The sequence below is a fragment of the Phaenicophaeus curvirostris genome, chromosome 19 (genome assembly GCF_032191515.1).
Source record: "Phaenicophaeus curvirostris isolate KB17595 chromosome 19, BPBGC_Pcur_1.0, whole genome shotgun sequence".
Lineage (NCBI taxonomy): Eukaryota > Metazoa > Chordata > Aves > Cuculiformes > Cuculidae > Phaenicophaeus > Phaenicophaeus curvirostris.
Genome location: NC_091410.1, coordinates 12,225,084 through 12,239,282, shown reverse-complemented (window position 1 = coordinate 12,239,282; position 14,199 = coordinate 12,225,084).

Below are 14,199 nucleotides of genomic sequence, written 5' to 3'. Positions count from 1 at the left end.
CCAGCTTTTTCAGGTCAATCAGATTTCCTGGTTTCTGCTTTAGCCTTGAGACAGGACTCCAGGGGCCCTGCGATCATTAATTTGCCTGTTTTGAGCCACAGCTGGATGCTTGTATTTCTTCTGCACCATGAAAACCACAACTGCCTGTTAGACCTGGGCAAATGCCGAGGTGATTATTGCAAAGCCAGGATTTCCTAACGAAACGAAGCTTTCCGTGTGATCTCAGCGCGTGTGTTTCTGCACGAGTAGTCCCTGAACATGTCAGACAATTTCAGTGAGACAAAGAGGAGGACTTCTCACAGCTCCCAGAGGTGCACTGGAGATGACAGATGGAGGATGCAGACACCATTAGCATCCCCTGAGGAGAAGCAGCAGCAAGTGCTCCCTCTGCATCAGACAGCAGAGACGCTGCAAGGATGAACGCTGTTCATTATTAACGAGTAATTTCACGATCAGTCGGTCTAATCTCAGAGCGCCTGATCACCTTTTCTTGCCACTCAACTCCCCTGTCTGTCTGGAGCCAGACCCCGCACAGTCGTTCTGTTAACAGCTTTCCTCACTCACCTGCCCATCACCCCAAGGCCTCGGTCCCCGGTGATCAGGGTACCCCTAAGAGTTACGGCGAAATCAGTAACAGAGAAAACACCGAGAGGATCAAGATGCGAGATGCCAGGAGCTGCAGTGGGGCAACAGCTGCCCCTTGGAGCATCCATTGTTCCTGTTCAGAGAAGCAGCTTTAAGAAAGTGGTGTAAATTACAGGAACTGGATCACTGGCTTGAACAATGTCAGCATGTCCCTTCGAGGGCATTCACTCCCCCTGCACCGTGAAACGACAAGTTATTATTTAACAGCAGACCTCACACAGAGGAATGTTTTTTCTGTATTCATGACCTCTAACAAGTATAGCAATTGTTTACTACACTCTGAGCAATCCAACAGTAGCTATAATGTGATAATTACAGAGAAACCTTCCTAAAAATACATTTCTGATGCATCAGCAACAGCTCAGCAGGCCCCTCCAGCTGGCATTGAACATATGAGTTAAGCCCAGTTTGAGAATCAGATGATGCATTACACTTTGTGCAGCTGTGCAAAGACTCCAGCAAGGGGCTCTGGAGCAGATGAGAGGGACAAGAGGCAGCAGAGAAGCAGACAGGGCAGGAGCCACAGGTTCTTTTCTCAATGGTTAACGACAATAGAAAGCATCAGGCCCATTTCCAAGATGGAAAAACTGAGGTTCTGGAAATTCTGGAAATCAGAATACCAATGTTTTCTAATCTGGCAACTTACTTGTTGGTGCCTGCTTTTAGAGGTTCAGTCTGAGTCCAGGCCGTGCCAGGATTTTTCATGAAGTGAGATGATTCATTATTGTTATTTTATTTCATCCCTACACACTAGAATAGCATCTGGAGGTTCCTGCAAGAATCTGCTCTTCTCCGTGCTCAGTGTTGGCAAACTCCAAACTCCTGTTCTTCGAGGAAGCATCTTCTAGGGCTTCCAATAGTGCTGCCTTGTAGCTCAGCCACCAAAAAGTCACCCTTCTGCCACTGCCATTCAGAGCCCCAGGGCTGAGCTAACCCCATCGCTGTTATTTTAGCTGACTGGACTGAAGCAGAACGCCAGGGCACAGGCGTTTGTTTCTTTCTCCCAGCACTGTTGCAGCTCAGCACACCCATGGAGACAGGCTGGGTTCTTCAGAGACCCTGCAGTACCTTGGTAGCCCCTAAACACTTTTGTACCTCAATTTCCTCACCTGCAAAAAGGCCAAGATGAAAACCCCTCAACCTGGGGCTGTGTCCCAGTTTGGAAAATGCTTTTAGCACCTTGAAAGAAGCTTTCTGTGAAAGCCCAAACTGTAATTTATTGCTTCAATTAAAAAAGCATGTGCTTTACAATCCACACTCTGTTTACACTTCTATTTCTTATAGCTATCTTCTCTCTAAAAAGAACTCGGCTCCGGCAGCTCCTGGCTTTGGCACAGCTTGTCGAACAAGCAGCCTCACCAGCCTTTCCACAACACACAGCGCTTCTGTGTAACTTTGTGGGCTGTGTTTGACTTGTCTGAACTTGAACAGTCACCACTGATTGATTGGCTTCTAAAAATACCCACCCGCCATGGTTCGAAGTCCAGAGAGCTCTTGTTGATTTAGATGGAGACCTTCTTGCTGGTCAGAGGCTCAGCCAGACATCTGACACTCAGGTGCTGCTCTCTCAGCTCCTCGCTCTGCCTCCTGCCCCAGGAGGGACTGGTAGAGAGACCCTGCACGCCAGGTAGCACCCGCACTCAGCAAAGCCCTGCACTGCACCACTGGACAGGTCTTTGTATCGACAAGCAGTGTGAATGGCAGGATGAAAATAGTCCTCCTGGTTCCTTCCCACATCCCCATTTCCAGACTCCCCTTGCAGCTCCTGGTAACTAGTGGGATGGAACAGTTACCACGAGCCCAGGAGGAGCTGCGAGTGCCTCTATGGGGATGGAAAAGCTCTGAAAGTCAGGTATCCAAGTGCTGCAAGAGGAAGGCACGGCAGCACGCCCTGGAGAAGGCTGCAGACACGCAACTACTGCTACAGCAATTACTACTACAGCAGCCACCAGGAGAAAAGCCAGGCTATGATCTCTGTTGGAGGTGATGACACCTTGTTGTTTTATAAACCTGTCACTACCGGTCGTGAAGCGCGCTGTGCTGCAGCTCCTAGATCCCATCCCAAGCCAGCTTTAAGAGGAACTCAATCACAGGGTATAGGGCCACCACTTGGGGACTGTGGTGTTTGTACCCCAGTTACACACACACAGATTACTACAACTGAAGCGTCAAAATGCATTTTGGAAAAGGAAGAGCATGTGGGCACGGAAGGAGCCACGGTTCAAAGAGAGGAGCTTGAACCACAGAGGGAAAGGGCAGAAAGGCAGAGAGTATGGATACAGGCAGCCAGGAGCAAGCAGTGTCTGCTCGCTCCAGCAGAGACGCATTAAAACCAGGGTGCCAGGTGCTGGTAAGGAACGTGGCAGCACCAGGTTTGCAAAAGATGTAAAACTGAGACAGAGTCTGCACCGAACACCACAGCCAGCAGGTACCAGGCCACTTCGATCGCTTACCTGCTGACAGAGAAGCCACCAAAGATAAAGCAGAGAACAGTTTAATGTATACACTGGATGTTGCCATGTAACTGAATGCATCTTAGCACAGCAGGACCTTTTCTAGATGATGTATTACAGCTGAGCTAAAACCTAAATAACAAAGCCTACTTTTGGCAGTCTGGAAGATCACAGCTAGACAGCTGCCTATGGAACACCAGGCTAATGGAAGAAATTAATGGTATTCTGGGAGAGTACAGAACAGGAGATGATCACTGCTGCTAGACTCCACTTTCACAGCTTCACATGCAATTCCTTTTCTATGTGAGTTACACAATTGGACCCTGGCCCAGCTGTCCTGATGCAAGGTCTTGCAGAACCCAGTTGCTTGGAAGCCCGGAGCCCTCCTCATTCCAGCTTAAGTGTACTCCATGACAGTTTATAATCATCCCGTTGACCAAAGATTTCCTTTCATTTACATAATATTCCTCCTTCTGTTGCACGTACAGAAAGCAGTGCCCTCACTTCAACTCTGCTACACTGGAATGACCCACAGTCCTTCAATTACTCTCTGTAAGCATCACCCGTTGACCCAGCCACTTTCTTAGGTCCACTTTGGATTTATCCTTCCCAAAGATGGACAACGAGACCTGCTATGACTTTCCAGGCAAAGGTTCGTCCGTACCCTGTACAACAGAAGCAGCTCTTCCTCATCTTTTCTAGAAATATCTTGCCTGATAAACCCTATGATCTCATTTGGCTTTTGTGTTCAGTTTTAGAATGGGTATAAAGCAGGCTCTCCAGTATTTCACTTCATTTTATTCTAGTGTTTGTTATCTGGAAAGAAGAGGGTAGTTAAACTGCCTTTTTAATTAAACTCCTTTAAATCTTTGAAAACAATAAAGAAAGACAGATAGCAAACAAAGTAAGACAGAAGAATTACCATGTGTATGAGCAGGAGTATTTTTTCCCGTAACACATTTATATATAAATCTCCTTTCCAAAAACTTGCAACATTTCTCCCTTGCTCGGTCTGTCTCCCGGGTAACGTGACACCTCACAAGAGGAGCCTTGTGCTCCTGCTCCTTAGTGGGACACCGGTCTTGGGAACTCTATTGAAATTATCCTCTAAATAAAAAGTATTCCCAACTTCTTGAAGGTAAGAAGAACTTGGAGTACTGCATCCTTCTCTCTTTGCCTCTCTCCACCTTCACACAGCTTACAAGAAGAAAAGGCTCTGAGCAGCAACAGCAAAAGGAGGAGTTTGAGTCGTGGTCCCTTCAAGCACACAGACTGCTTCTATAGGTCTGTGAAAAGCTCCTAAGAATTTACACGAGCAAGGAGATAGTAAACAGGCTTAGCTTTGCTGTAAAATGGTTCAAAAGCCTGCAGGAGCAAAATGTTTAGTGCTAAATGAAATAAGGTTGGAAAACACTGGCTTAGCTAAAATAACCTGGCAAAGGTCCTCTGCCATCAGCACAGCATCTCCAGGATGAGATCTCGCTGCTTATGCTGCATGTAATTAAATCCATGGTGCAATGGTTCTGACCATAACAAAGACACCTGAAGACACAGCTGCATCCTGCTACACCCCCTCCATCCCACTGGTGGGACCATTAGCCCCACGAGTCAGGGCAGCTTGAAGCACCAATTTGATCAAGCTCATCATCTGCCACTGCTATGACTGGCAACAAGTAGCACAGCGTGGATGTAAAACCCTGCGGGTTTTAGGTCCTTAAACTCACACAGGGCACACAACTGGAACGTGTTTGCCCTTTCCACTGGATCTGGGGACTCAGGAAGACGCTGATGTGCAGGTTGCTCTCGGCGACCCGCGCAGCCCCAGGCGCCGTGTTACCCTGGGATGCGGTTTGTACTGCAGCAACACCTCAAAGCTCTTTCCAAAACCAGATCTTTGTGGTAGCTGGCGCTGTACAAGCACCGAGCACTTCTAATGCACATCCAGCCTATTTAAAGTACAGATTTCAGAAATGTGAGACCGCTGGGTGTTGAGGGCCACTCGCTGCCTACAAATGGTTCTCAAACATTGCCTGCTGCTTGCCCTTTAGTAATATCTGCTTTATCTTCTCTACAACTTGCCTAACTGCTATTTTTTTAAAAAAGTTGTTGTTATATTCCCCCTCCCGCCCCTTTTTTTTCTCCAAACAAGGAGACAATGCTTTCTGTGTCTCTTTCCTCAGACACCACTGCCCTCCCAGGGACCTCTCAAACACCAAGGCCAGAAACCGAGTCCAGGAATTGTAGGTTGCAGTTAATCTAAAATTGGTGACGTTTCAATTTTAATAGTTTTAATTTCCCAACTGTCTGCTTGGGTTACATACATAAAACTTCTCTCTTCTTCTCTCTCTCTCTCCCCACACAGAAACCCACTGTGTTTCCCTGTCCTCCTTACAGTATGTGACCCTCAGCTGCTCTCCCTTACTTGTCAAGTCAAGGAATTCATTCAGCTCCCCAGCAGCCCCAACCACTGACTCTCCATTCACATCCCTCTAAAGGCCCCACCACCTCCCCAACCAGTTTAGAAAGATTTATATTTGCGTGCCCCTTCATATCCTTCCTCCTTAGGCTTTGATTTACCATCTTGGCTTCCTTATCACTCTATAGCACTTCCTACACGTTTGTCTTTATAGCATCTCGCTTTCCCTCTTCGAAACCATCAATGAGTTGTGTTTCCTTAATGGCAGTGGGAAAAATTCACCCAGCAAAGAGGCCTTTGCGAGGCACCGTGCAAGCCTGAGCTCCAGTGGAACGTAAATGGCATTTAGCTCCTGACGCTGGCCCGAAGCACAGGAAGGACTTTCAACCCGTATCAAACTTCCTTACGCAGTTCTCAGACCCTCGCCTGCCTTTACATTTCCTGTGCATTCATTAAAGGAAAGCTTTGTGCCTTCCACATGGCATGAGGAAATACGACCTTTTTCACCTATTTTCTTCGTACCTCCCTCCACAAGGAGCAACTCCAACCAGCACCACTTTCTCTAGCAGACACAGCGCCACAGCTGTAGAATTTCACTCTTCATTATTTCGCCTCCTGGGATTTAGGATCAATTTGTTACAGTTTGTGTTACCTCATTAAAGAAATGGGACTAATGGAAAAATCGTGGAATTATAGAATGGTTTGGGTTGGAAGGAGCCTTAAAGCCCACCCAGTTCCAATCCCGTTGCCGTGGGCAGGGACACCTCCCACTGGATCGCGTTGGGCTCTGGCTGGGATGAACACCACCATAAGGATCCCTGTTAGGTTTTCCTGGAGTCACTGATGCACTGACCTGGAGGAAAATGATGGATCAAAGCAAGCCACAGACCCCTCTGCTCAGCTGCTCGTTGGCTGGACCTGATGTCCATATTCCCGATCTTTTAACTCAGCCTTTGAAGTTACTTCCACATTTATTCTCCTACTCCTAAATGTTCCCCTCTGCGGGGATTAAAGCTGCTAGTAAAATATCCCACAAATGTTTACAATCACAATTACACCTGTTCCTGCAAGAATTTCACAGTCAGTTGAGTCACATTATTCTTTTCATATTGGCCTTTCCTGCCCTGGTATCCAGATTCGCCAACAACGAGAACCAAGTGAAAGCCTTGTAGGTTATGATTTCAGAGTATTCTTTAAAGTGTTTTAAACTGAAATCCTCCTCAAATACAGACATGCAGTTCAGGCAGATATTGAAATGCTCTCAGCTAGCTGAACTGCAAAAAAATGAGGGGAAAGATGTTTTCTGTGAACGTTGCCTCCGTAAAGGACTGGGATGCGTTTGGTCAAGAACTTGGACCAGCTGTTAGAAATGCTGCAGAACTCTGGATTAGATCAATTTTACCCAAATTAAGGCATTCTTACTTTAGATCACACAACTTTGATCCCCTGAGGGGAAATTTCAATTACCAGTGTGAGTTAATACCAATCAGGGTATGAATGGTACTCAAGCAGGCAAAGCGCGAGGCAGAAAATCAGGGGAAAATTTTAAGCTTTCTTTGGCATTTATTCAGCCTGAATTTCCCAATAGAAAAACAAAAGATCGGCACTATGGGTGAAATTCCCCCATGACACAATAGGGCTCGCCTGTTAAACAGGAGTTGAGGCACGCACAGTCAGGCTGCTTGGAAGTAGACTCTATAAAGCCTAGCTAGAAGCTTTGCAGCAGGATGCTTAGAGGCTTCTACTCCCATCAAAATCACCTGGAAATCCCAGGTTCTGTAAGGAGAGGAGCGTCTCAATGTGCAAAATATTCTTGGACAGAGTTCAATTTTACGCAAGATCACCGCCTATCGACTTTCAGCCCCCTTCTCCTGTAACCTACTTCAGCTGTTAGCACCGAGCAGCAATAAAACTACATCCGTGTTCACTCAGAAATGATCCTGAAGGGCCTTTATGTGGAGGGGAACAGTTTCACATCGGATTTCACATAGAGACACCTTTCAGATTTCCAGCACAGAACAATTTTTCCAATAAGAAAAATGTAATTTAAGGTTAATTGAATTGAATATTTATGTTTGCAAGGATCCCCATCACCTTTAATGCCCGTGAAACAAATACAGCTGGTAACAGATTATGCAGCCTAAGTGCATGAAAGAGCTGACAGACAGCAATGGCACTGGAACTCTTTGCCACAGGGACTGGGATACCTCCTCTAGTTACATGGAAAACACAGCTTATCTCTTCTCTTGGGATACAGTAACTTCCAGCAAAATATCCAACAGTTAGAGCTCTATCCTAAAAGTCCAATTGCATAATACAGTAAAAACAGAGGCAACACCAGCACTTACAAAAAAACGTACTGCAATGTCAAACAGCACTGCCAAAAAAACACAATGGCAGGCCCTGGTCCTGCAAAGCCCCACATTCAGTCGCTCGGCTTTTCCACACATTTGGAACAGTTTTTCTACAATCAGTAAAGCTCTCCATAACAGGCAAGGGCCTTTTGCAGGATCGGGGGACTCCTTTAATTGCTCCGCTAGTGGAAAATTAGATCAGCTCACTCCTATATAACTTCTTTCAAATAATATCGAATTACCTACAAGTTACTAAAATTAGATGAACAAATAAATTACTTTGTAGCTGAGCTGATAAAATGTGACTGTTTACATATGATTTAATTCTAGAACCAAGATTAAAGACTACTTCAAACACAGCCTTTGCCCAATATGCCATATAAAATTCTGTTTGGTTTCAGCAGAGTTGAGAATGACTTTAACAACCTTGTTAATCACAGATTAAGAATGGAAAAGATCCTATTTGGCACCAGGTGTGCCATTAATAACAGCTGGGGAGGTAGGGGAGCTGCAGCAATGACCTAGCTCACACGCCAAGGAGAAGCCGGGAGCGCTGGAGCTGGGCCACGGCCAGAGCGCAGCAGCCCCGCCAGGGCAGGACAGAGCGGTGTTTGTGCTTCCTCGCACTGCAGGTGTGCGGGCAGGACAGCCAGCAGGGACAGGAGCCCCTGAGATCCACCTCGCTGCCCCTTCTCAACTCGCTTACGTCTGAATTCCCGTAAGCCTACGCTGGATCCATTTGAAAAGCTAGCAAGTATTCCTGGGAATCCAAAATATCCTGAAGAAGTGCTTTCTATCCCTAACGACCACCTCAGACCACCTCTCTTTAAACACAGTTAAGTCTTGTCCACCTCCGGGCTGCGCTCAGCACCCGAGAGGCACAAGCGGAGGCCGAGTGTGGCAGAGCTGCCCTTGCTGGCACAGCCAGCAGAGCCCCCTGCTCTTGAGCCTGCAGGCACCTGCCCCAAGGCTGCTCTCAGGGCCAGGCACCTGGGCGCTTCTCACGACAGCCACCAGCATCTCACCCGGACATTCACTGGGCAATGACAAGCTTTCCCACCAGCAATTTGCTGGAGTAACCTTGAAAGCTCATCTTTCAGGTTTTAGTTCTTGCTCTGCAAAAACAAGGTCTATCTGGGTGGCACAGGGCACATGAGGGTGGTGCCCAAGTATCGAGTTGGCATTGCCAGCCATAGCTCAGTTCCAGCACACACACAACCCCAGCACAGCTAACCCCATCGCTTACGAGTGAGTTACCTCCCAGCTGTTTGCTGTAGGAAAGGCAGAAAAGATAGGGAGGATGGACGTTTCTTTCCCTGTAATCTTTCTAAATGATGCTTGCCATAAATCTCTTAAAGGTAAAAAGAAGAAGAAAAGGTCTGGAATCCTCCCTTCTGCAGAAGATAGGCTGTGATTCAGCATGAAAATCCTTCTGAGTTTTTCCTAGTTCCCATTACCACAGTGCCCAAATATCCCATTGTGAAACAAAGTCTCCCCCAGCGAGGTGTGGTGCCAACGCACAAGAAACATCAGGGGGTTTACAAAAGAGAAGAGCAATCCTGGCGCCTGATATTCTGAAAACACTGTGCAGCCGACCTTTGAAAAGCAATTCCAAAATCCCTTGCATCAAAACACAGGCTCCTAAATTAATTTCTCATGTTTTATAACGCTGGTCGGATCTCTGCCTCGACAGCTGTGCAGTGGAATTCAAGTTTATGATCCATACCCCATAGTCTTTAGTTGCTACAATTTAACACATGCTTAGGACACGAGGAATCACAGAGAGCATGCACAGAATTCTCCTCATGCTTACATTACACGTTTTCCATTCTGTAGTTTTTATTGTGTATCTCATGCTATTAACACCTTGTGTTTCTACAGCATCTCCAGGTGAACAGCTTGTGCACTTCAGCAATGTAAATGAAGCTGAAGAATATCACCAAGCCTGTCAGAACCCCTTATTCGGTAGCAACTTCGACCACTTTAAGGTGTCTTATAACTATCGAGTGGTGCCTTTCTGCTCTTGCACGAAGCCTGTGTTCTTCTGCACTCCCCGATTAAAAACCTCCCCCCCAGCTTTCCTGTAGGCTCCCTTTAAGCACTTTAAATCTGCTCTGTGCGTTTACAGTAATCCCAGCATGTGAGATTACCATACACACGTGGATTAACTGCACAGAACACACACACTGGATGCTTACTGGAGACGCCACACTTACTGCACCAATAAACAGATTTCTGCGAGACTAATTACCCCAACTTGACTTTTATCAGGGTTTTTGTGCCTCAGTGGGATGCTGTCATAAATCTACGAAGTTGTGCAAAAGTCTAGGACAGGTATCATATCGGTTGAATTAAAAAGGTCACCCGAGAGCAGCACAATAACACAGCCAACTCAATCCCACGAGGTGTTTGTCAGATCTGGTTCCTGTGTGTTGTTCTCACAGAAGACTCTCTTTGGATTCTTATTGGGCTATCGCGCTTCTAACCATGCCCCTAGTACCCAGACATATGTTCAGCTCTGGTTAAATTTGACTTCTTGTCATGTTACACAACTGAGCTTCCCTCAGTGTTATCTTTGATTGACTCCTTCACCATTCCCCTCCAACATTTATCTGAGGCCAATGACAGCCAGCAAATACCTACTAGAACTCTTGTCTTTGGCAGCATGTTCTGGCAGTAAGTGTTTTCAGGCAGTTTGAGAAGTGGGTGTCACTTACATTAGCTCACTCTAAAATCTTGACTCACCCTTCGCGCATATAATCCCTCCTGCAAATTCTAGGCCATGGATTTTAATAGAGTTTCCAAAGTAGGTGTGAGGGCCGCTGGCTGTGCTAATTTAGTTGCTATTGATTTATCTTGTCTCCTTTCACAGCAGCAAATTGTAAATGCTTCCTTCGCTTCACTCGGTGTTTACTCCCTGCATGACAAGTCTCTAGCATTGATGGAATGTGTTAGTGAAAAGTCCCTTGATGTCTGTTTTCAATATCACAGAGACAGAGCCGTCATCCAGTGACAGTCCCACTCAGAGAGCTGCCTCATTCAACCTCTACGTACTTTTTCAGAGAGAAAAGCTGGGCCCCGTGATGTGAAGGCTCCCTAGTAAAAGACATAAACCAATCTCCAGAAGAGATTAAATAAAGCTGTCTTTAGAATTGGAGGTAAAAGTAAACCACTGACCCATGGCAGCCTTTTATATCCCCCGTAGCAGAGGCTAAAGTTAGTCACAACCACAGATTTCTCTCCTTGCAAAGTTGTTGCAGGCTCCTTTTGGTCAGCGGCAGAAGCTGCCTTCCAGCAAGAGTCCTGCTGCATGGAGCCCATCCCCTATAGATTCTACTTCCAAGTTTAAAATCCAATTTTACCTCCAGTTAGAAGCAGCTAAAAACCAGCAGCACTTTTGTCTCCAGTTGAGCTACTATTTCCACAACCAAAATGGACCCGTTCTTCTGAAGCTGCTGCAGTTTTAGAGGCGTGAAAGGAGGGCTTGGCACTCGGGTCCACCCTGAGCCACCACCTTCCTCCAGGGCTTCAATCAAGACATTCTAGGTAACAATGAGACATTCCTGGTGGCAAGTTCCTATGAATTTATTCCCTGCAGACTCTGTACCGCAGCTGGAGACAACTCTGACACCATCCAAAAAGGAAGAAGTGGCACTCAGGAAAGTGTGCTGCCTTGTGTCCAGCAGCCAAGGTGTCCACACAGAAGCTGAAGGGTTCACACCAGAGCCCTGTGGCCCATCCACGGGTTTGAGTGACAGAGCTCGACTGGCAGGAATACGTGACCAGAAGCTGGGAGGCAGATGGAAGAACAGGATCCCCTTCTTCCAGCAGCATCAAACTACAATGTGGCTCAAACCACATCAAGAAACCATGCCTGAATTCCTATTCTCAGGAGTCATTCAGGCACCAACCTCCAAACCCGCTCAGCAGTGGAGAGGAAACCAGGCGTCTAACTTGCCCTTAGTACTGAGGCAAAGAAGTAGAAGTTCATGGTATAACCATGCAATTCAGGAGAACCTGAGTACAGGCATCTCGACCCAGCCTTTCATACGCACATTTCCTTAGCTCTTGACCCAGTCCTGAGTGTTCTCAGCTTCCATGAGAAAGACCTGTGTTTAAGTCACTTTTAGTTCTCACTCACGACTTGGGCACTAATCAGATCTCTTGCACATAGAGCAGAAAGCATTTCTTCTAGGGAAGGGGATGTTTAGATGGAGCCTACAAAGATCATACACTTTCTCTTCTGCTACGACTATATGTCACATTAGTGTTTTTTTAACGAACAAAACAAGCGACTTAATGGTTCTAATTACATATTTGGAAAAAAAAAAACCCAAACAAAACTCCCCAAACTGTTATAGATGCTTTTGTAGGATGTTTCCCCTTCTGCTTTCCCTGGGAATCCCAGCCTGTGCCTCTGGAATGGATACACTGGGACCGCCCTTTGCCAGACTCAAACCCACAAACTTCTGGTTGTGCCAGTTCGGGAATTACAGCCCCGATGTCTGCAAATGACTGGTTTGCAAAGTGAAGGCAACCATCATGTCAGAGGCTGAGAAATAAATATATCATCAATCAGCATATGTGGATTTTTATTTATAAAGATCTAATTAAATTTTGTTCTGTAATTTCAATACACAGTGCACACAGTATATATTTTTTCTCTCTTTTGCCATAAATAGAAGCTATATAGCTTATAATTCCCTCCCTCCTTAATGTGCCTGGGTTTTGGGCTGGTAAAGTGAGATCTTAGCCTTTTGGAAGCCTTTTTGTCTGTTAGAGCATACTATACGATTTTTATTGCATGGTACAGTCTGGGTTGGAGATCATCCAACAAAAGGATCTGCTTCCTTTTAAAAAATAACATAAAATACTGCATTTTTCATAATGTGCATAAAGCCATGCAGAAATCCAAGCATGGAAAATAAACACAGCATTGCCAACACCAAGCACTGAGCAGTCCCGTCCTAGGCCACAAAATCATGAGTTTGCCTTACAAATCTTGAGATCTCAAAGAAATGTAATTTTATGTTTCCTCTATTTGCCCTTCTTCCTTTTAATACTTTTTGGTTGTTTTCAAGCTACTCAGTACCATCACAAAAGCTGTCTATTTACCTTCCGCTATAAAGAACGCTGAAACTCTCACATAATGACAGGACACGAGGAACCAGAGCTTTGAAAACTAACAAAATCAGTGGTAAAATGACAAAAGCTGGGGCTGCTGCAGGCTGAGATTTATGGTTAGACTCTGATCTAAATGGTCTTTTCCAATCAAAAGATTCTATGAAAGCTGCTGTGCTCCTGTGGTGCTCCAGTGCCCAACAGAAAGTCTCACCGTGCTGGTCCCACTCTCGTGGACAAAGGCATCCATGCACTTGTTCAAAGGAAAGGCTCGATGGCAGTGGGAGCCCAGCTAAACCACGCCGCGCGGCTGGGACCTGCTGAGGGGTGGGAGCTGCACAGGAGGATTTTGTGCTCTTGTGCTTTTGAACACAGGATTCAAATGGAGTTACCACACCTCGACAAGAGATTTCTTAGTTGTTGTGTTTGTTAAAGGGTAGAAAGAGGAAACATACCCTCTGCAGTGACACAGCGGCAGCTCCTGCAGGGACAGCAGCTTGTGAAGGGCTGGGCTGGAATCCTTCAAGTTCACAGGATGGGCTTGTGTATGAAATGCTCGGGCTACCCTGGTAAAACAAAAGCTTTTCATTGTAGTCAAGAGGGCCAGACAAACAAGCATGAAATGATGGATCATCTGTCTTCTTCAGCCCAACCTCAGGCAGGACTCAAAGGCCAGGCACTAACAAACCCGGCTGCCAAGTACCTCGCCTTGGCTCTGCCCGAGGCGTGTGGAGCCAGCTTTCACGGGCGCTAAGAGGAACACTAAATCCTGTGCAGAGCAGAACACATCGCTCACCACTCCAGGCAAGGCTGTTTTCACTTTTCCGAGACGCTCGTTAATTCATTGTAGCACCGAGATTTGAACACAAGATAATTTTTCCTTTCTGCCTTTCATGATTAACCAGGGATAGGAAATGCGTTCTGGTCCATCCCACCCTCTTGTTGCTGCCACGGCCAACGCAAAGGGAAGAGATAAGGAGACTCAAACCTGCAGTCCTTGCTCCTGTTGATGCTAGATTAAGGAAAAGCTTTCTGGAGAGAGATGGGAAGCCAGGACTGTAGATTTAATTCAGGCAAAAGGGCCAACTCTAAGCTTATTTCAGACCTCTCTATCCCTTTCACTTAAGTTTCCTGCTGTTGTTGGCTTTCCTGCTGTGCACAGGGACACAGCCAGGGGTGCCACCTTCACGTGGCCTGGCACACCCATCAC